Source organism: Meleagris gallopavo, chromosome 13 (genome assembly GCF_000146605.3).
Source record: "Meleagris gallopavo isolate NT-WF06-2002-E0010 breed Aviagen turkey brand Nicholas breeding stock chromosome 13, Turkey_5.1, whole genome shotgun sequence".
Taxonomy (NCBI): Eukaryota; Metazoa; Chordata; class Aves; order Galliformes; family Phasianidae; genus Meleagris; species Meleagris gallopavo.
In genome coordinates this window covers 15,957,681-15,981,229 of record NC_015023.2, presented here as the reverse complement: position 1 = coordinate 15,981,229, position 23,549 = coordinate 15,957,681, and the positions used below count along the sequence as shown (strand labels likewise).

The window sequence follows — 23,549 nt, the reverse complement described above, 5'->3', positions numbered from 1 at the left end:
GGGAAACATGAAGGTACTTCAGATACACCGTGCCTCGGCTGCAGTCAGCCGGTGCCGTGCATTCACTGTCACACTCACCGTGCTTCCAGGCTCTGCTCCAGTGCAGCTGCAGTAAACTATTTGGGCAGGGCAGAGACAGAGAGCAGAGAAGGATGAGTGGTGTTTAAACTAAGGAGAACAGCAGCATGAGAAATGATGGCATCTCGCTTACAAAATCAATGTTTTGAATATTGCACGGATACTTTGGCAATGGGTGTCTCTATTTCTGGAGCAAAACAATCTGGAAATTGTTAGCTAAGCACAAAGCAAAAAACTCTAAACACCCAATTAGCACCAGGCAGAGAATAGAAGCAGTGCTAACAACCTGATGTAGAGACCTGGGTTCTGTCATTACTTGGAACAGCATGAAGATGGCCACATCTCTGACTCCCATGAGAGTTCACTCCCAGCTCTGCATAAGACAGCTGCTTTAGCCATCCACCATGTGAATTCAATATGCTGGAAATGTTTTGTTCAGTTTTCATTCGATGTTCTAGTTAGATGTTAGATGTTATATAATTACATGTGTTACATAATAATGGAATTATAAATAAATTTAAAAACAGAATTTCATCTCCAACATGTTTCTGGTTTGTTCGTAACTCCCAGCCTGCTCTCCTCCACTCCCCCAAAGTAATGCAGCAACATCATCACATCTATTTATCTACAGTCTCTTGATACATGATAGATCCTTCTGCTGCAGGCTACTTCGTATTTGCAAAGCAGGTACACAGCTTGCCAGAGTTTGAGTTTAGATTTACACTCATGTTTTGCCCCCTTGGCACAGTTTTGGCTTCCTTAGGGTTCATTTTTCAGAGATTTCCAATGTGCAGCAGTTCTGGACATGTTCCAATGGAAATAATTTCTACCAAGCAAGTCATCATATTTTTTATCCAGCCTCGCTCCAGACATGGCAGCTTAAGCCCTCTGTGAATAGGTATCTAATTAGGAGGAGGAGAATGTGCTCAAAGTATCTTAGAGACCATTAAGCACATTAGTCCTATTAGGCTTTGGTGGACTTTGTGCTTTGGTGACTTTGTGACTTTGGTGGATTTTGTCTGTGGAATCACAAATGTTTTACCAGTCTACACCGAATGGTGTGACAGGTGTCAAAGTGAGGGGCTGCCCTTGCATTAGGCTGTGAGACTTGTCTTCACTTGGGGTCACTGGAGCCCCAGTGCTGTTCAGGCATTATAAAGGTCAAGGTTTCTCTCTGATCTATCTTCTTAGCTGAAGTTTCCAGTGTCAGGCCTTGAAATAGGGAGCAAGGGAAAATGCTGTACCTTAGGCAAAAGAGAGGAAAAGACAAGACTCTCCAAATTGTTATCAGGACAACTCAAGAAGGGCACGAACCAAAGAAGAACATCTGGTTTATTTGGATCATTCTTTTAGCACCTTTCCACAGCATGGGACAAACATTTGCAGTTGATTGGAGATGAGCTCCAGATCCCCTTCCAAGTCTACCCGTCTTCCAAAGCCATTAAGCTGTTCTTGAGTGTAACCAGCTCCATTAAATAGCTTTTTGTTTTGCTCAGTCTTCTCAAACAAACTGCATTATTTTATCATTTGCATTTTCTTCAGTCTGAGAGTGTTACGGAGATTGGAGGAAGCAAGCAGTTAAAAAATCAATAACTTTTTCATAGTATCTCTCTATCTTTTCTTTGAAGACTTGAACTTCTTTTCCCAACTTATATCCAACAAGTTCTTTGGCATGAGAAAGCTCAGATGAGGCTTGGCTCCTTAATTACATTATTGGCAGACTGTTGCATTCCTTTGCTACTTTCTTGATATAAACTCCTTACAGAGTTGAGAAAAGGAGAATGCTGGATTAATTTAATCATCACTTCTAGCATGGTTAAATCCCAACTCCTTTATTGTCCACATACATTCTGGTGCTCTGAAATTCATCTTTCTTACCTACAGTGAAAGCCTCTCCCACCATACTGTTTTTCCCCCTTCATGTCAAAGGAGTGATGCAAACTGAAGTTTATGTGTTGAGAGTAGGTGAAGACTCAGTAGCTTGGAGAAGAAAATTCAAAGCTTTCCTTATCCCACAAAGTCCTTCAGAGTCTTCAGCTGATGGCTGAAGGCCACCCCCATAGCTCCAGGAGCAGCTATAGATACTTTGCAAGGAGGACGCACAGCACTGTCAAAAGTCAGTGCTGGAGCAATGAGTTGCCCAGAGATTCTGGGGAGCAGTGAATCTTGCAAGCCCCATATTCAACTTTTACTGAGTATGTATGTGTATGTAGAGCAAAGATCCTTCTCATGACAGGTAATGGAGATAAATGCTCTACAGTGTGTTTCATCTGGGGCCTCAGTTCAGCAGAACCTACAGTTATTACAAACTTTCTGTCTTAATTAACTCTGTGCTTCTGCCAAAGAAAGTCAGGACATGCTGTTTGCAGCAGGGCAGATTTACTGTTCTGTGCAGACTTAACCAGCTGTTTCAGACTGTGACTGAAAAGTGATGGCATTTACAGTTGAACTTTTCCAGACTCTTCATTGAAATGTAATAGCAGAAGTGTTGGTTGTGTCTCCTCATCTCCGGATACGTCTCCCTCAAATTTGAAGCCTCCTCTCTTTGTCTCAAGGGATGAAATTGCAGTTACCAAGTTAGCTTTGTAGAAATCCTGTCTAGCTCCACCTAGGTTCTCATTCCTTTAGCCCTCTTCCTGGCTGGGGTCAGAGTCCAAAGCCACCTTTGCAAATCGAAGCATTTGAACATAAGGCTCCAAGGGTGGAGTCCATGGGATGGACCCCGGGATCCTCTCAGGTCTCTTCCAATTTGGGACATTCTATTCTATGAAGCAATTTGCATCCTCTGCGTGGCTCTTTATTGGACAGTTACCAGCTGGATGAGTGGTTAGTCCTGCTCCTACAAACTCCACAGAAGGACTCTGACCCTCTAAAACATAGAATCACATAATGGTTTGGGTTGGAAGGGACCTTAAATATCATCTTCCCTTTTCTGCAGTCATCTCTGCGTCAACACTGACAAAGCAAACTCTAAAATGTGCCTCGAGTTGGATTTTCCCAACTAGCAGCCTAGGATTTGTTGCTTGAGAATAGGTCTCATTTGGAGCTGTGGTCTTGAATTCCCATCCAGGCAGTTTTTCATACTGCTGTTATTAACCTAAATATCTCAATAATCAGCTCATATACAATAACTGTGAATTATTACAAAGCACTCACCATCTTCAAAGGTCTATTAATGAAAACAGATTGAAACTTTGAATCAATAGAAGGAAGTTATTCAAATTAAGAGAGAGTGAAGACTAATCATCCACTCCTGCAGTCTATGCTACAGAATGGCACCATTATACTCATGAGAAAACATTGGAATTTGGGTCAGAAATGCCATAACTTACACACAGGTCACACATGACCTGGCACAGCAGCCAAGCTCCTGCAGTCTTCCCCTCTCTATTAGGAAGAAAACATGCTGCTCTCCCTCCTCTATACATAGGTTTATGGTTACTTGTAACACGCTGTTATCCTGATTGATCTGAAAGCGATTATCTCCTAAGAGATTACAACAGATAGTAACTGGGAATACAAACAACTTCCTTCAAGTGAATTTTTTGCAAGATTGGTGAGAGTCTCAGCCAGCAATTTCCAAGCTGGCTGCTGGGACAAATGCAAAGTCTCAGGAATGCGTAAGCAAACGCATTAGGCACAATGCATCCATTGGAGCAATGATTCATTAAACAAAGCAGCCTCTGGAAACATGGAGAAAGCATGTTCAACACAGGAATAGATAATAGCTTTACCATTCCAAAAAAGGAAAGTAATTCTTTTACGTTCACAGAATCACAGAGTTGTCACTACTTACAAATTGGCCACCTGAAAATGTGTACTTTAGATAGCAATACTCACTCTGCATATCACAGACCTGAATGCCAATATATTTCATCAGTTTTCTAGTTTTCAGGAAAAAAAATAAATAAATAAAAAAAAATCCTGCCAACTCCAGTTCTCTTTACTTGGACTGGGAATTTCAAATAATCACAGAATTGCAGAATCATAGAATGGCTTAGGTTGGAAAGAACCTTAAAGATTATTGAATTCCAGCCCTACTGCCATTGAGAGGTTGAGTTTGCTGACTGATTTCAAGAGACAGTTTCACCTTCTTGTTAAATACTAGCCTCAAGTGGTTTAAATTTCCATACTCAGTGGAGAACAGAAGTATAAAATAAATTCTGGATTCTTTGAAACATGAGCAGTGTATTTTTGAATTATGGCTCTGAAAACTAGCTGCCTGTGGCCACTCTGCAAAGCAGGACTTGCTGCTCAGACCCGAGGCAGTGCCCTGAAGCTGAGGGGTTACTGGCAAAACCAAGGAGACAAGGAAAGGGTTCCAGCAAGCCTCACCGAGCCTGCAGATCCACAAGAAATCTTGGCCATAGCCCTGCATATCTTGGAGCATGAGTAATGTCTGCACTTCTGCTGTTGCTCTGGTCTAACAAATGCCAGGCTAAATGGTTAGATCATTACCCTGCCCGCTATGGGATGGATCCAGCTCCCACTGGAGCCAGCTGGAGCCTCTCCATCGGGTGAAGTGGGAAGAGACTGGCCCCAGGGTTGCTGTTGTTTGTCCTTCTATGGTGCTCACTGCCTCCCTCCCACTGTGCAGGGAGGCAGAAGGAGCCCAAGGTCAGGAGATGAGGGCAAACCCTGGAATCTGCAGCAATTCCTTGCAAGGGACAGAACTCCTATTTAAGGAAAGGAGAGAAACTGAGAGAGGGTTTTATGACTAGGTCCAGAAAGAGGCAAAGAAAAACACCCATGTAAGCAGTTCAAATGAAAGCAGATGGTCTTCGAGTTACAGTCAGCCCGTCCCTGGAGAACTGCTGGATGGCAGTGCCAAGGTGCACCCCAAAGCATGTCTGTTTGGGAAAGTTTCATCCACTGACATTGCAAGTAGGAGGGTAATAGTGGGAGGTCTCACTGCAGAGCAAGGCTTTTTTCCTCCAGCTACTGTACTGAATCAACACAAGGATGGTCCCCACCCGAAAGCATAATTAACATTTGGAATCTCTGTTCCCCAGTCTGTAGGTTTTCACCCTCTTTGGGATGAAGGGCTGGTAGAAAGGAAACACTGGAAGCCTAGAGGAGCAGTGATGGTTGACAGCAGTCCAGTGTTGACAGCAGATGAGTGTTTCCAAGATGCAGGGATGAGCAGAGGTTTTGTTTACAGACTCTTAGGGCTTCTCTGGTTCAGGGCACTGAAACGTAATACAATCCCACTCCCTTCTCACCCAGGACAGGGGTAATGGTTTCCAGTGCAGTAGGAATCAAATTCTAGTTCACAGACTACAAAGATTATCCGAGGGCTCCACATTCAGCTCTCTGTACTTGGCCTTCCACTTCGTGCATGGGGAATATTTTGGAATTGATTCTCATTTATGATCAACTTTCCTCGCTGTTTGGATACATGCTGCAGAAAACAGCAAATAAGAGAGAAACCCCAGCCCTGTAAAACAGGAATGGGGGAGAGTGAAGTTAGAAAACTGACAACAATGAGAGAAAAATCTAAAACTATTTCTAATTCATTTTTTCAAGTGCCACGGTTTCAAGTTGTGTCCTTTCTGATTTAATTTTCCCAAATAGTGGCAGATCCTCAGCTGGGCAAACTGCTCTGGTACCACTGTATTTTAGGACGTATTTTGTTCCCACTGCAAATGAAACTGCTATTGATTCTCATGGCTTGGAGTTTCCAGCATCTGTGCTGAAATCTGTGGGTTTCACACTCTGCAGGGGAGCAAATATTGGCTTCAGACACAGTCTTCATTGAGGTTTTTATGCAAGGAAACATTCCAATTGCTCACAGGCTTTATTAAAAAAAAATGCTGGTTCTGCAGCAGATTTAAGTTAAGACTTACTCTTTCCTCATGTCAGTAACAGCAATATGAAATAAAAATGGCAAAGGGTTCCTTATTAAATTCAGAGAGATGAGGTCAGAGGTTAAGAAGCTCTGGAAAACAGGAATCCTGAGGATGCACCTCTGGTTCATGTCTGATTTGGAAAGTTGCTTTGTTTGAGCCTTTTTAGTGATGGGGTTCACAGAATGGAAACAATGGCTGCTGATAGATATAAAGAAAAGCCTTACATCTGAGAAGAGAAAGGGAACTGAGATTCCCTCCCTGGGCAGTGGAGATTCTGCCTGCCTTTTGGTGGGAGGAGCTGCTCCCTAGGGATTCCAAAGTCAAATACGTCACTCAAACAACAACAACAACAACCAAACAGGGAGATCTGATATTATTATTTCAAATTACTGCAGGTGTAAGAATGACAAATAAAGATGCAGATTCTCATGGCTTTCTTGATGAGGAGACACAGTAGTCTGCCTATTGATGCTCTGCAAAAATCTGACAGGCCACTCAGTGTCAGTGCCAACAGATGCTGAGGACTGGAAACAAAGTGTTTGGAAACATGTGGGAGTAAGAGAAAACACCTCCCCTGCCTCCAAAGGGTGATGCCATTATATTCAAGACTGTGTCTCTGCATTCTTCTCTCCTCTCCCTAAAGAAAACAGCTTTCTTATTTCTACCTTCACGGCCCTGCGCTGCTCTGATTGCTGGGACGTGCAGATGGATGGAGCTCCAAAGGCAGGAGCCCCTTGGAGCTGATCCTGCCGAGATGTTGGCACCTGGTCTGCTGCAAAGACCTCCAGCTCTTCCCCACGTCAGGGACAGGCATTCACAGGCTGCTCCATTTAAAGAAAGAGCCAGTGTGCATTCCTCTTGGATACAAGTTAAAATATCTTCCGAGAAAAAAAGAAATAGGTGTTATTTTCTCTCAGATATGTTGTGTAGGAGTATAATAGGGATACAATTACCTTAAATCAGACATAGACCACATAAGAAACAGATGTTTGTTCCTTTCAGAGATAGGGAATCTTGCAGACTGCCTAATAGGAAAACAGGCAATGTATCTTAGCATATGTAGCATAAAGCACATTAGAACATTGCTCAGGAAATAAGCAGATTTTATGACTTTTAGGAACAAAAAATATAAAGATTTTTTTTTTAATTAATCATAGGCTATAGCAGGATTTCATTTATTTTCAAAATTTCTAGCCTCCAGTATTTGTCTCCTGGCCAGCTACACCTTCAAGGCTGGATGTGGCTCCGGGCAGCCTGGTCTGGTGGTTGGTGACCCTACCCGTGGCAGGGGAGGTGAAACTAGACGGTCTTTGAGGTCCTTTTCAACAGAGGCCATTCTATGATTCTATGATTCTAGTTTTTGCCTGGTGGTTTGAAAGAAAAGAGATTTACACCCAGCACCCACTGCCACAGCCATCAGCAGCCATCCCTGAGCGGCCAAATGAGGGTTTCTAGTTCAGAAGAGCTTCTGAAGAGCTTCTGAAGAGCTGCTGAGCATCTCCTTGCACAGACTTCAAAGCTGAAACACCTCAGGATCAGGGGCTGCTCCCCAGACGAGATCAGTCCCAGGAGTACCATTTTTGCTTTTGCATTTGACCGTTTGTCCTAAAGCTGGCTCAGGAGAGGCAGGAACTTTAAAACATCCTTCTGGCCTCTGCTTAGGAGAGATTTTCTGGTTCATTAAAGCCTTGATGCATTAATGGCCTGTGTGTGATTTCAGAGACTGGTGCGCCGAGCTCCTGCAGCTCAGGCCTGGAGCTTGTTAGTGTAATTTTCTAAAGATTAGCAAGCATTGATTCCACTGGGCAGCTGTGGGGAAAGGCTGTTAATCTCTCCTGACCGCTGCGGCCGTGCATGTTGGTGGAGGGCACCTGCTGGGGTCTGCACTGCTGCAGGGAGGTGCAATTCTCAAGGAAAGCTTTTCCTTCAGAAAGAGTGCATCGAAGCACTCGAGAATCATTAGGTAACAGCAGCTTCTTTGAGTCAGATGCTCCATTTTGCTTCTCTCGGGTTGTCTGAGCCTTTCCCCAGAAGATAGATATTGGCTTCAATTTCACTTCTGGTAACTCCATGGGCTCAGACAGGCAAGAATCAGGTGGAATTTTATGTGGTGGAAAGACAGCATCTATATTTTAACACAGATAAGTTGTGTATTATTACACAGTAGAAAAAGAAAACCAACCTGGATAATTAAATTTCCTAGCCAGAAGGTGGAAAGTATTAAAGCTAAGCAGAGGTGGTAATTCAATTTTCTGGTTACAAAACAGGACATCCTTGGTAGAAATAAGGAATGAGTGCTGACTCCTGGGCCAGTGTTTACAAACCAAATCTCACAGCATACATGTGTGTACAATATTCTGTAACACACAGGGCAACAAAGTGCCAAATTCTACATTAGGGCCACCAAAGGCAGATCTTGGATGCTGGCTGACATATTTTTAAAGCTTTTTATCAGTGCTATATGAGCCATGGAGAAAAGGATGTGGGCACTGCCCTTCAGTTCCCCTTTCCCAGCACACAATGACTGCGCCTGACCTACAGCTTTACACGGGTTAAAGGCCAGCAGAGCCTAACCACAAAATGCTATCAGCTGTACGTCAGCCACCTCCAAAATAAGAAAACAAGGAAACCTAGAAAGAGAAAAGCAAAGTGCATCAGAAAGGACAAACTGTTTGGACAGCCCAGGCATTGTTTTTCTATCTTCAGCTCAACCAGGGAAATGGATTTGTTGGTCCTGACAACAAAGCCCTTTGCAGGCTGAAGGAGAAGAGACCCTGGGGGCTGGAGAACAATGGGCTTCCCATGACACGGGGATGGATTGCCTTCAGGAAGCGTGTGTGCATTGCTCCGAGTGATTGAATTCCAGAATTGCTTTTTCAGGATCATCTAGTTATATTACAGACTCTATCATGGGCCTTTAAGTGGCCACAATTTCTTTTACCGCAGTAATGGAATAACCACTGCTTAAAATGATGATTATTTTTTTAAGATGGGCTCAGCAGCCAGCACTGGCGTGGTTTCCTCTTGGACAGCAAAGTCAGAACAGCGATTTGCTGAGCAGGGCAGCCCAAGTGCTGCCCAAATGTGCAAGAACAGAGGCAGGATCAAGTGTAAATCAATTCCTTCTCTTCAAACTGGCCTTTTGCTAGGGTGGATTAAAATCTCCTCTTTATTTACAAACATCAGCTCACTGAATAAACCACTGAGGGCTGTAACTGTTGATCTATGTTAAGGCCATCTGAAACATCAAAGCAAAGGCTAGTGGTGAGGAAGGGCTGACAAACCAAACCATGGCAACTTGCCTCTCTTCCTTCCCAGCTCGGCACAGCAGCGATGGCTCAATCAGTTCAGCTTCTGTGAGCATATTTTAGCAGCATAGTTTGCAACTTTTATGGGCTGAAGATTAAATACCAAAGGCTGTCTTGACGGCAGCAAGCACAAATCTCCTGAATTCCTCAGCTCCACAGTGCTGTTTGCTTCTATGCAGTGAATAAATATGGAAGAGCAGACACAGGAGATGAAGGGGAGGTGAGACCTGGGTTTTGGAGATCGATGCTGAAGGCACTGCACTATCTTGGCCCTCTGGGCTGTCTGAATTTAGCAATTAAAGCCACTGGTGCAAGAAGTCAAAATGGCTTTATCAATATCATCAAAATGATATAAAATTCCTGCTCATTCCTCACTTTATGTTAGTAAAGAGTTTCCTATATCCCCTCAGTCTTGGGACACAATTGAAGATGCTCCCTTCAGGTTCACCCTCAGATTTCCCAGGCTGCGGATCACCCAGACGCCACTCAGCCATTTTTCCCCATCAGTTCTGATTTTCCTCAGTCGTATTTGAATTAAGACAATTGTTGCTTTTCATTTCATTTTGCCTTTTCCCCCCTCTTTCTGCCAGGTTAAAAACACTAAAAGGAGTAATTCATATTTTCAGATAAAGTCTTCCACCAAACACCTCCAACTCCAGGGCACTTGCAATAGATTTCGGATTCACACAAGAAATTACTCACTTTTTTTCCTTCGAAAAATTAATAAATATGCAAATCAAAGCTATCAGTGACTTAGATTCTCATCAGAAACCATAAATAACTACACAAGCTATTGACAGAAATACATATTGAAAACAAGTTTCATGTCCCCTAAAAGCCATAAAACAGACCAAAAGGAGGGGAAATGTTGACAGGTTCCTCTTGTTCCCACTCCTTTCATAATTGTACCTACTCCATTCTCCTATCCTACCTTGACATTTACCATCTGCACCCAAATGGGAATATTTCCACCACTGAGAGAGGATAGGCACAATCCAGAACAATACCTTTCTTCCCTTCTGCGTCTGGCTACTGACATCAGCTGTGAATGACACTTGAGTAGGGTTTGCAGCACATATTTGCCTAAATATAGCAACCCAGAGTTTTCATAAAACTGTACCAAGGCATCAGTTTAACCTGGCATGACAGATTTGTTTTGCAGTCATGAAAAACTTTGGATTGACTATCACATTCTTATGTGTTGACCACTGGACAGTAATGTGATATGGTCTCAGCAGTCCTTTCCCTTGCTACACGGGCAAATACTCTGCCACAAAGTAAGTGTTACAACTTTCTCAAGACCCCTTAGCTCTGTTCTTTCTTTGCCTTTTGAGCCAATGTCCTGTCTTAGGTCCTTGCATCTCTATCATACACAAACACCAGAGGGCCACCACCTGTTCCTGTGAAGTGCTGCACATATTTTTCACGTTTTGAGAGCAATCTAAAGGAAAAAATCAAATTATGTGCACTGAGTGTTTCAGTATCTTCAGGTGACGTTTGCTTACATGTACAAAAGCAGAGCAGTGTGCTTGCAGAACGCTTCAGGCTTAACCTCAAGTGGGTAAATCTCACAGAAAGAGGGCTGCCACTAAAAATTGCCCATGTGCTTAAAATTACAGAAGGACTGTAGGGTGCTCCTGGTTTAGAGATCCTGGACCACAAAACACAGAAAGGAGATCTGCCAGGCTTCAGATGAACACAAGGGCCAATTTAATCTCCTTAGAAATGTGCGGCTGACTTGATACAGATTTTCTGGTGCACAGATCAAAGAAAGAGTTATACACTAGGCTAGCATGTACTTCCACATGTGAAACAGGAAAAAAATGGAACAAATGCAACAAAACAAGGATTGGGATCTCAATCTCCATAAGATTGCCTACATTTTGTAGAGAGGCTTGGCTGCTGGCTAGCAGCAAGGAGTGGGGAGTGCAGGAATTTTGTTGCTGTCTTGTGACTGCCTCAAACGGCCCACAGAGAGCTGCTGTAACTCCTGCCATGAGCATTTGCTGCCTACTTCTTTAACCTCCTTGGAAAAAATGGATTCCTTCAGCCTCCTGGGAGAACTGGTTATGCAGAAGTGATTCCAGATGGAAGAGGGTGGCTTCTGTCTTCATATCATCTGTATGGCACATATGGCATCAGCTTAGAGAATTAGGTGACAAGTTGTATAGCTGTCTGAGGTCACTGCTGAAATCAAAGAGTAAGGAAAAGAGCTGGCTTTGAGGCTTCTGATTTGTTTGGATTATCTCTGCATGTAGGCATGTGGCATACTGCACGGCCCCTTGCATGAAGGAGTCCCAGAGGTGTCCTCTCAGTAGTGTAAAATGGGACAGCACAGCCCCTTCCATCAGCCTGCCCTCTTGTCCCAGGGGAGACATGAGATAGCCTTGTGCCTGCCTGGACTGCTGGGTCTGGGAAATAAAGTAATAGTGTCTGTGGCAGAATGTAAGTGGCAGGACAGAAATGTGCTCAGAGCAAGAATCTGAAGATTTGGTATTTTTGTGAGCTGTCATAAACCAGGAATCTGTATTCTTCCCCAGACAGGTCCCTGACAGCAATCAATAACGAGAAAAATGAAGTGAACTGTTGGCAGCAGGATTTAATATCCCCTCAATACGGTACTTTGTTTTATTTCTCTGTCTGGCTGTCATCTACTGGGACAAGACCTGGGAGAAGGGAAATAAAATCCAATTTTTGTTGCATCTTCCACAGTAGGAGCAAATCTATCATTCGCCATGAGGTTGCATCACTTCAACAAATAACTGCTCTGTCCGCTGCTTGTCCCCACCCCCCAAATTCTTGAAAACCTCTAAAAGGTTACACGCAGTTCTGCTTTGACCTGGAAAACAAGAGATGTCTAATGTACTGCTAAGGATTAACTTTTCCAAGGTGCATTATTTAACTCATTACTTCGGTGCTCAGCTGAACTGTCAGATTTGGTCTCTGTTGTGACACTTGGAATAATCTCCAATTAGACACAACAGATTGTGCTGGGAAACCAGACAGAAATCAGCACCGAAGCTGAATGGGCAGGCTGAGCACAGCCCGTGCTCGGGTCGCCCTGCTTTGCATGACTAGCCATGACAAGATTTGCTGGGAGGTATGTGATGTGGGCCAGCAGAGCAGCGGAGGTGTCAAACTCTCGGCACACTTGCTGTGCAATGCGAGGAGACAACAGGCAAATTCCTCAGTTTAGTACAAAGGCAAGGGCTGTCTTAAGGGCAAATGCTGGCTTTCTGCTGACTCCAAGGAAAACTGCTGCCTCTTTCTGCGAAGTCACAACAGTTTCCTCATGGCAGTGAGATATTGGCATTATCAGTGGTACTAAATGGCTACAAGGGGCACAGAAGCATTTGTTTGTCCAAATCAAAATGAGATCTGAGAGTTGGATGCTCCCTGGCACAGCTAAGATTTATTCTGAGATCTCTTCTGATTGCAGAGGGGCTTCAAAGCAGTGCTTGTCTCAAGGAGGGGTGGTGCACCCACTGCCAAGGCTGCTTTACAGAGCTGTGCAGGACCTTCCTGCCCCGAGTGTTTAATAGGACAATCCCCATTTCATCCTCGAGTCTGCTGTAATTTTCAGAGTACCAGTTGAGATGGCTTATGCTGAGATTTGCAGAGGTTTTGTTGCTGTAATTTTGTCTTGAATCCTCATTTAAGACATTGTGGATGTTCCCTTTACAGACTCTCCACTCCCTCTACCAGGAAAACATGTGTTTAGTAAATAGCTCTGATGACATGAAGCACTTTTTATTGTTTGAGTTAAATGAACGTAACAGACTTAATTAGTTACACATTTCCCAAGCAGGAAATGGGAAACCATTAAAATGACTGCACTGAAATATCCCTCAATTAGTGCTTCTTCGCACATGATTTCAATTTTATTAATCTGCCTATTCCCATAGGCAGGGTATAAGCAAAGCACTGACCAGATCAACAGGGCTCCTGTTCGTGGTTCCACCACCACAGTTTGGGAAGGAAAACTGGAAATTGGCATGCTACCCAAATCATTGCTGACCCATCCACTAACCAAACCTACCGCTGCTTTTGGTGCCTCAGCTGTGGTCAGTACTAGCCAAGAAGAGAAGGATCAGGAATCAGAGCTCCTTGGATTAAAAGGGGAAACTGAAGCCATGCAAAGCCTGGATCTCTACTGTGCATCTGCTTTCCTGTCATCTACAGCTCAACAGGCAACATCTGGCCTTTCAGCCAGATTTTCTCCATAACAAGGAAAGAAATAAAAAAGGCACAAGGATAGAGGATGAGCACACAGAAAGCCTTTTAATTTGTGTGAGTTCAGAGCAATATGGTCAGAGGATAATGAGTATGACGTGCTGCTTGTATCAGTTCAGGGCCATGTTGAAATAAGCATAGCCATTTAATTAATGAATGTACTTAGAACGGGGAATAAAAAGATAAAAATCACTGAGAGGTGTAATTATTTTGACAGATGCAGCAAATAAGGTCCTGTAATTCCTCATGGAAGGATCAAACTGAGCTCAGGGTAATGCAGCCATTCCACAAACAGGCTCTCTTTGGGGCTCTTGTGCCTTGGCCATAAGGGCTGGAATTTGTCCTTCATTAGGACGTCATTCAGGGAATATGGAGGGAGGTGACCTCACGCCACAAACACTGTGATGTAGCTTTGTAGGACAGATCTCATAGATGTGCTTTTCAGGGACACTTAATTCACCCCTACGCTAGTGCAAGTATGTACAGCTGGCCACAGTCTCTGCTTTTAGCTGCTCTGTAAACATCATCTGTGCTGACAGGTTTTGCTATTACTTAGCAAGATATAAGGAATGGGGGGTGGGGGGAGGAATATAAACTTACTGTATGTTTCAAATGGGCAATGTTTTAGTTTCATGTCTTTTTCTTCTAGTGGCAGCCACTTGAACCAAGCCTCCAGCCAGGCCTGTGGCGTCTTAATCTTAGAAGACATCAGGATTTAAATATTTAGATGTTTCTCTTACATTATTGATTACTGCTCCAGGCTTCCCAAGTGACAGATCCACACACTTTACTACATGGTGAGACACACTGTGTCAGATGGCAGCATCACTGTGGGGCCAGGCTCTGCCCCAGAACAGCCAGCTGTTTCTGCACTGCCCCTGCTTTTGTAGCAGCTGGTTTGCAGTTCTTTAACTCTGCCATGGCACGTTGTGAACAGTACATCTGCAGAATTTGTCTGAATGTAAGCTGGAAACTTCTGCAGTGAGGATTGAGAAATCAGAGCTGAAACTTTCTGGAGATATCTGCCACTTGGGGATGAATATAGAGAGAAGCACTATTTCTGAGTGAGGTCTGATTGTGTTTGGAAATTAAATCTATCTGCATAAGCTCTTTGCAGCTTAGCAGCTATGGTTAAACCTGCTGTAAACCCAAACAGCATTACTGCTTGTTTGATACTGAAAGCTGCAGACACACATTTTCTAATTTCAGGAAGATGTTTACTTTCCTATTTGATAGCATCTTGCCTTTTCTGATGCTTCATTTCTTCCATTTCCAGATACAATTGATTCTTCCATTACTTCAGTCATATCAAATATTGTGAAAGAGGAGTTACACAGAAATACTTTGTTAATAGTACTCAGCTGTAACAATCCAAAAAGCATTCTAAAAACTCTAAAAGCCACTCAGAAAAATAGATAAGATTCATTTAATTTATTTTAGTGATGCTGCTATTGTCATCTTCAAATGTCATACCATTTTCTCTTCTTTAAAAGCCAATTGAGAATCTGACTGCAATTCTTTTAGCCATTTTGCTACAACTGTTGATCTAACTTGAAAGGATGAGTGTTTTTATTGCACAGAAGATGTCACAATAGAAACAGCCTTGCTCTAGAATACAAGGATCCTCCACCTTTTAAAAGCGTGGCTTGGCGCAGCAAACTGAGATTAGCTTGGGAATTTGGAGCCATGTTACAGTATCACTGGGAGATGTTTTGGACTAGATATTTAAGAATGTTTTAGTGATTTCTTAAGAATCCAATTGTTCTCATTAAAAAAAAAAAAAAGAGTTGTTTTCTTTTTCTAAAATGAAGACTCTGCAGTGTTCATGCATATAATGCTTTCTTAACAGCAGGAAGAAGATGCCTAGTCTTTGCAGCCCATGTAATGACTCATGAAAACATCTGCATATGCAAACTGAGGTTCAGGAGGGCAAGTGATAATTGAACTCCAACGAAATGGAGACTGGGTCCTCAGCAACATCTGGGTGCCTAGCTGGCTCCTGGTTTGCTATACTACTTGCTAGTGTAGGTATTATGAGTTGCCTGGGAAACACCTATTTTTCTGCCTTTTATAGCATTGATTAATGTCAGCTAAAGACTTTCCACTCACTTTCACATTCCATTGACAATTTCTGATTCAGATTTGTCTCCTGAGGCATAAGCCACATGTTCTACAGAAGAAAATGGCATAGAATAAAGGCTGTGAGATTTTTAAATCTTTATCCCATATTTGTTCTTCTACATGGATAACCTGACATTGATGTACTGCCTTTTTGTCCACTGAATATCCATCCGAGAATAGAAGACACTACACAGATACTTAACATTGGCTGAACTGCTTAAGATGAAGGACCTTCTCCCAGAAACTTGTATGGCCTCTCCTATCTTAAAAGAAACTCTATCCATGTTTCAATGACAGCCAGAAACAGTACAGCTGTAGCAGATGCTGCTACTGCATTAACACAATATCATGAAAAAGTTCTTAGGATAAATTTCTACAGCAGCCATTACCTGTCCTCAAAGCTGTCAGACTGCAGCTGAAATGAAGGGACTGTTTTTCTGATGTTCATGCAGAGATGTTCCATAGTTGAGCACTTCAGACATTGTCATGAAAGTCAATCTTTCTTCCTGGATGAAAACAGTAGGCAAAAATGGAAGGAAGTTACTGAACATGTTTGTCATTAGCCATACTAAGCTCTACAGGATAAGGGCACACATATCCCTTTACATGATGATGTGAAAAAGCACTCAGCTATATTAAAATCATGACTTCAAAGAAAAAAAGTACACTGAGTACAGGGGAAGCATTTCAGCAGAGCTCATATGGAACAAAATATTTGCTGAGTCTCAGGCAGACCTACTACTGTGAGACCTCCACCATCACCAAGGAAATGCCCTCTTACGAGCTCACTGGAAATAGTGAGGGCTTCCCAACAATATTCTTAAGGTTCATCCTAGCCCAGCAAATCTGCTTTGCAGATACCTCCTCTTTGGTTTCCCCAGGCTCCCTCACTGCCCTACACAGCTAGCTAGAAGATCTGCCCTCCAAACAGAACGTGGGAACAGCTGGTAGAGACATATTCAAATCTTCATACAAAAATAAAAACAACACATAAAAACAAAGACAAAACAAAAACAAAACAAAAAATGCCAATCATACTGCGATGCTATGGAAAGCACCTGATTATAATCTTTGTTCATCTTCAATTAACCTCACAGACAAATCAAGAAGTCTAGTCCAGAAGTGCTGATGGAGCAAAAGGCAAAACACAGCTAGAAAAATCTCCATTGCTGCAGAGCTACAATGAGCAAAGTGGAAAAGAAACAAACCAAATCCAACACCTGTATCTGCCATGTTAGCCTGACATGTCACTCATGGAAAACTCCTTTTGAAGGAGGCAGGCATTTATTTAGGCACACATCTTTGATCCACAGTAAAGTTTCGAAGAGAAGTTTTAGCAGCTTAGTGGAGAGAGAAATAAAAAGAAGAAAAAGATGAGCTTTTTCATATGCTGAGTGTTCGGAGAACTCTGCAATGGAGTGTGGAAATAAACAACTTCTTGCAGATACTGCCCTCATGCTGCCTTCTAATTGAACTACATAGATCAAGGAGTGCAGGAAGAGGAAAACAATATGGTGAAGAATTTAAATGAATCATAGGAAGAGATCAGCAAAGTTGCAATCGAGTCAGGATACTGCTGTAAATATCATTGATAATAGATTTTGGCATATATTGCCTGCAGTAATTCATACAGGCATGGCCTCAAGCCTGGTTCGACCTTCTTTACTCCGTTCTTGTATGTTTAGGATGTCACTGCAGATCACTCTTGTGTGAGCCCTCACTCCTGGTGTAGCATCTGTACACACAGATAACACCTACATAGATAACTCCAGTACAAGGCCTGGGATGCCACGTACAAGGCAGCCAGCTCACGGGGTGTAAAGCCTTTACAACATGCATTGAGGCCTGAGAAAGAAATCCTGTTAAACTTGGGTCTCCCCATCTCCCTGTGATGGGATTTTGTCCCACCACCAGCTCTTCCCTCCCCTAAGCAACAGAGGTTGCCGCACATCCCTTCTTCTCACTAAACACAAGCAAGTATTCCTAAAAAACTCTGTCTTCAAAGAGGGCAGGCTCTCCCCAGGAACAACCCGCCTGCCCACAGGCAAAGGAAAGCACTGTGTTGTGTTTTCTAATTACCTACTCCCTGTTGTGACACACTCTGTCAGTCCCCAGCTCTGCTCCTACTCCCTGCTTCTTCACCTCACCTGGCTGTTTCATCCCAAGGCCTTCTGCTCACCCCACAGTGTCAGCACTACGTACAAATAACTGAAGATCCCTGGAGCTATCAGATAATAAATAATTCTATTGATTGTACCCGGAAGAATCCCAAACCCCAAAGGCAAAATTAGAGTTCCACTGAAGTCAGTGGGAGTTTTGCCAGAAAGTTCAATGCTGGCAGCTTTTCATCCAACATTTCTTTTACATTACATTTAATTAGAGGTCAGTAATGAGGCACTTTTAAAATCCTCCACATCTGGAGAAAGAGAACCGTGATTAGAGTGTACAGTTATAATTCACAAATTGGATTGTTAGAACTAGTTTTCCTCTGCTTTTTTTCCCCTTCTTTGCCAGGAATAACACAATTAAACTCAGCGTCTCCATGCATAATCCAGTCAGGAATGACCAAAGGATGGGGGTGCTGGAGAAACCTGCTGCAGACTGCTGAGGTGGAGGCCTGACTGAGGGTTCTCCTTTCAGTTTTGATGAAATTCTGATTACTTTACTTATGGTGCTTTACAAATTACATATTAACAACAAGTCATGCAAGAAGATGCCTTCAGATGGAAAAGAAAGTGAGGAGGCAGTTAGAGGAAAAGAGTGAACACCCCTCTTCTTCCATCAGGTTAATGGACACAGACATTTTTCTTGCCAGGTGTCCTCAGCTCAATCAAACGAGGCTGTGCTCCTGGGAAATGAGCACCTTCAGCACGCCAGAAGTGAAGGGGCTCTGGTTCTGCTGCAGGATCTGCAGAAGCCCACGTGGTGACACAAGCCCCACCGTGATGCCTTGCTGCCTTAGTCCTGATCATGCCTAATAGTGAGACTGGGTAAGCTTTACATTCAACTGCTACAACATTTAATTCCCATCCGAATGACTGAGTCTGACAGATCTCTCCCCTGAGAACATCCAGGTATTAGGAACTGAGTAGAGGAGAGCATTTCATTTATTTTATGACACTGGGCAGCAATAAGAAGGTACAAACACCCAGAACTGGATGTTGTATCGGAGCGACCTGCAGTGCTCGTTCCAGAAAATGGGTTCTGGGAAGAATCCACCCAATGGCTTTGCAATGCATGCAGTGATGTCCACACATGGGGAGGAACACTCTACAACAGGGTGACGCTGTTGGTACCCAAAGATGCTGATGGAAGATGCACAAGAAGAAGGTTGTCCTTGTTCAGAGAGTAGGGAAAATGGGCTGCTGATCAGACGAAGAAATCAGGAATGTAATTTCATATTTCTTGAAAGCAAAACAGGAGTATTTATATTTCAGCACTCCATAGGAAGCTTTTTGTTTGATTTCCTAAGCAAGTATTTACTTGTTCTTGTTCCTTCAACATTCCAGGTCAGAATGAAACTAAAGACTGGAAGCTGAGCTCAGCGTAATACTACAACATAAACCAAGGTCAGGCACTAGCTGCAATAGTGGCTGGAAATGTGGATTTCATTTCCATTTGCTTTCCTGAGTAAAGGCTCACTGGCTTTCATTACCGTTTGGAAGAAATCACGCTGACTCCAACCCGATTAGAAGGGGAAGCCAGTAAATTTAACACGGATTATGGGATCACTGTCTGGATTAAGCTGACCAGAGAATGGCTTCAACCTTCACTTTCATAAAATACAATAGTTTCCATTTATGGATGCAAACGAATGCACAGTGTAGTTATCCACAACCATTTTTTATCCCCCTTCCCTGAGGATTACTTTATTCACCCAGGATAATAAGCAATAAAAAAGTGGGCTGTAAAATCTGGTGATCTGCATGGCTTTAGACACAACCTGCTTCCCAGCAGCAAATGTTTGCTGTTCCCAGGGCACAAATCACAGAGACAGAAGACTATGGCCAGAAGTGTGCTGCAGTCATGGGAAGGGCAGACACACATCCAAAGGACACAGAAGGACCTTCCTCAGATGCAACCCACACTTGAATCATAGAATCCTTAGAATTGGAAAGGACCATTAAAGATCATCTAGTCCAACTCACCTGCAATGAACAGGGACATGCACAGCTAGAAGACTGTTCTTCAAATGGCCTTTGCTGCTTCTGTGGGAGTGTGGAAAGGTGGCATTGTTTCATCATGCAGCTCAGAAGAAATATCGAGTTTCTAACCTGCTTTTGGTCACTTAACAACTAAAGGAGCGATGATACTCAGCATAACTGTAAGACCAGATGTTATCAGTAGCCCAGTGCAAAGTGCAGACCCTCATTCTGTCCCAAGGTATCATAATTTCATCCTTATCAAGGTACAACATGTGCATAACTACCAATGTCACATCCACTGGAAAAAAAATAGATCTTGCATTATCCATGCAATGTGAGATGCTGTCAGTTAGGGAAGGAACTTGGATTGCTGTGTAGGCTATTTAATGCAATCAGGCTCCCATACAATTTACATGAGCCTGTTATTGGCATCACCTGAAATCTGATTAAAACCACAGAAGAGTTGTTACCCTTGCATAACCCTTTCTCTGCTTGGGAAGTACTTATCAATTTTGCAATGAAGGGACTTGCTTCACTCCTCCAAAATGCTCCTGGAAATATGCAACTTTCAGAAAACAAGATGAGGTTGAGTTCTGATGAGCAGCTGCGCAATTGCTATTCCAGAATTTCATGCTCTAACTAGAAATGAGCATTATGGTACACAAGCTTCCTCAAATACTTGGAATTTCTAGATAGCAATGGGACATTCTGGGACCTCTCACCTCTCCTGAGGGCAAAACTCCTGGGAGCACAAGCATGGCCCAGAAGAATAGAAAACCTTCTTCCACTTTCTCTCTTAATCTCCACTAAATCCCCTTACATTATGTTGAATTAGATAACAGGCAGGGCATTAACATTTCTGCAGATAAGAAATAAGCTGCCCTCAGTTAAACAGACCCTATTATTTATATCCATGTGAGCAATGATCATATGATCATGGTTTAGAAGATTCCACTTGCCTTTTTTTTTTTTTTAATTCCATGTGCATATTTCAAATAAACTTGTGAAGCTGCAGACAGAAGTTATTAGAGTAATGGGAAAAGCCTGATGGAACAAAGCTGATCCAGAATGTGGATTGAGGAATATTACATAACTATAAAATGTTTCCAGAAAGCAAGTGAATAGTGTCCTGAATCTGCAAAGATGACATCACTGCCTCCTAAGAACTTAATTCCCACAGATCCATTGTATCTTCTTATTTACAGGGGAAGCACGGAGTGAGATGGTCTCCAAATGCAGCCATTAGGCTTAGGAAGGGCTGCTGCCTATAAAGGCTTCAGGTGAGGCCAATGGCTCACCTGATACTAATTTCTTTGCTTTCAGTTAACACATACAGAAGGAGTTAGGTGAGTATTTCCTTCTGCCTACTTGAGATGAGGAAGATCGGGACAAATGACTCAAAACAACTTCTTTGATGAATGGTGTAGAGAGCGTACCCTGCAGTTTTTCTGAATGTGTTTATTATGGTAAATCATTTGTTCTATCGTTGTCCCAGCAAATGAAGGAAGATAGACTGTCAAGAAACAAACACCTGCAGTTATTCAACCTGTATATTTAGACACGTAACATGCATCATTTGTGTAATTTTCTGTTCCTGAGTGGAAACAGATTCTTCCCCTAACAATATTCGCCAAGCATCTTCTTGTAAAATCCAGCACTTCTGCAAATGTGTGTAAAGAAGGAACAGGAGCACGTAAAACAAGAGATCCCCACCCAGACTGTGGCATTTTAGCCATTACTTTGGGTTCTCCTGCTGACTACTCTCCATCCCTGCCACGTGCACAGACTGTTCTCTCACTTGGTTAGCCTCGCTGCCAAAGAATCAAACCTGCAAATCTCCTGCCACACCTGCAGTTCCAATAAACCCATTAGAAATCCCAGCTGCGAAGATTTCACAGCATCAGGCAGGGAGATCACGTTAATAAGTTACAACTACAGTGTTTAAGCCCCATAAATCTCTGCAGGAGTGATTATGTGCTCAGTGCTGGCTTCAAACAGCACAAGGCAGCACAAAGGCAGATGAGCAGAGGGAAGGCATCTCCCCTTGCCTCCTTAGGGAGCAATCTGCTCAGAGAATCGTTTGCTGCCCGAGCCCTAGAGAAGCCTTTTGTGCAGCCAAGTGAAGAAACAGCCTGACAGACTGCTCCCTGTGTCTAATCCTGCAAATCAGGACCAATAATCGTCTTAACTGTTCAGCAGATCTATTTTTTAATGAGTGCCACCCACTGTCTGACTTTCAGCTCCTGACTCCAGATGTGAAGCTATTGGCTGCTGGCTAATACTGGACTTTCACTGGGACCATATAATCCGTCAGGATTATTCAGTGAGATGCTTCCCTCTTGCTCTTACATAACCAAGGGGACCTTTCTGATTTATCACCACAATCAAGTGTTTTCTAAATTCAGGCCAGAAGAGCTGTACAGTGATGTTTATCCATTTATGCACACAGCAAGCATGCTGGACTCAGATAACTAGGCTTCTCATTTAAAGCCTTCTGCGCTTCAGTAATTGTTGCAATTAAATCTCAAATAGTAACATGTCAAACTTATCACTAGGATCAATTTTTCTTTGAAAAAAAGAAAAGCCCTAAAAATAATCCCAGCCTACACTCTCTACATCTCTTAGGGAGACGATGTGTAGTGCATTGCATCCGATGACAACTGCATTCTGAAAGATACACACACATGGACACTAATGTCACCTGCCAGAATATCAATTTTCTTTGAGTTACAGAAACTCACACTGCTTTCCTTCGACTGGGGGAAGAAATCTGTCAATGTTTTTAAAGTGCCACATGAAATACCTCCGTTGTGACAAGAAGTGGGTGGGAAGATGTTTCCTGTTATCTGAAGAACTGTGAGATTTTGGAAAGGTTTCCTGTTGTGCACCAGGACAATCCATCCACCCTTGGGAAATCTGCAGGGAAGAGAAATCAGATGTTTTGGTCAGGGTTACCTTTCCTTTCAGAATTAATGATTCTGTAGGGCTCAGTTACCTGAATGTCTTACGATGCTCAAATTAAAACAATCCCCTCGAGTACAAAGCAGGGAGGACCCCATGCCATGGCCATGTGTGAGCAGTGGGGGACAGCTGGCCATGTTACCCATTTGATGGAGTACACACACTTTTCTACCCAGAAATCTTACAAATATTAAATATTTCCTCATTGATTAATCAAGGAAAATAGTGCGATGGTATTTTAATCTTTGAAAACTACTAGTTTACAAAAACTGTCCCCACTTTGACTGTACTGTTTTTGGATTTTCTTTTTTCCCCCTATAATCTCAATCTTAAAAAATAAAGGGGGGGAGGAGGGCTTTTCTTTACTGCTTATATGAAAGGAAATATTTATTTCAAACACCCATTCACTACACAGTCAAATGTCCAGAAATCAGAGGATTTCACAAGCTAAAACATTCTTGAAATACAGGGATTTGGGTTGAATGTTTGTAACAGAAAACAAAAATGTGTGATTTTTTGAACACAGCACCCTTCCCTCACACCTTCCTTCCCTCCCATTCTGTCCTACTGAGTGTTTCTGTTGTGACCTGCACGTTACTGATGGCAGCCACTAACAGAGCCTGCAGGTGTTTGATGTGTGCCCTTCCCAGCCAGAGCTGCAGTGCAATCTGAGCAGCTCAGTCAGGGGCTCTGTCAGCCCACAGGGGGACATGGACAGGATGGGTGATCGCAAATATATGTTTCCTAGGAAACCTGAAAAATCCTCAAAATGTAACATCTCTTCACGACAATACTTCATTAAGTGATTCAAATATCTCTTCTAGATTTCATTTGGTTTCAATTACTTTTTTTTT

General features: G+C 42.8%; 1 long non-coding RNA gene across 1 annotated transcript in view; it reads right to left on the bottom strand.

Moving 5' to 3' along the window:
* Positions 1-20,702: 20,702 nt before the first annotated feature.
* Positions 20,703-23,549, bottom strand: part of LOC116217141 — a 69,972-nt gene continuing 67,125 nt past the window's right edge. Inside the window, exon 5 of the long non-coding RNA XR_004161219.1 lies at positions 20,703-22,650. This is a non-coding gene — a long non-coding RNA (uncharacterized LOC116217141). The remainder of the gene's footprint in view (positions 22,651-23,549) is intronic.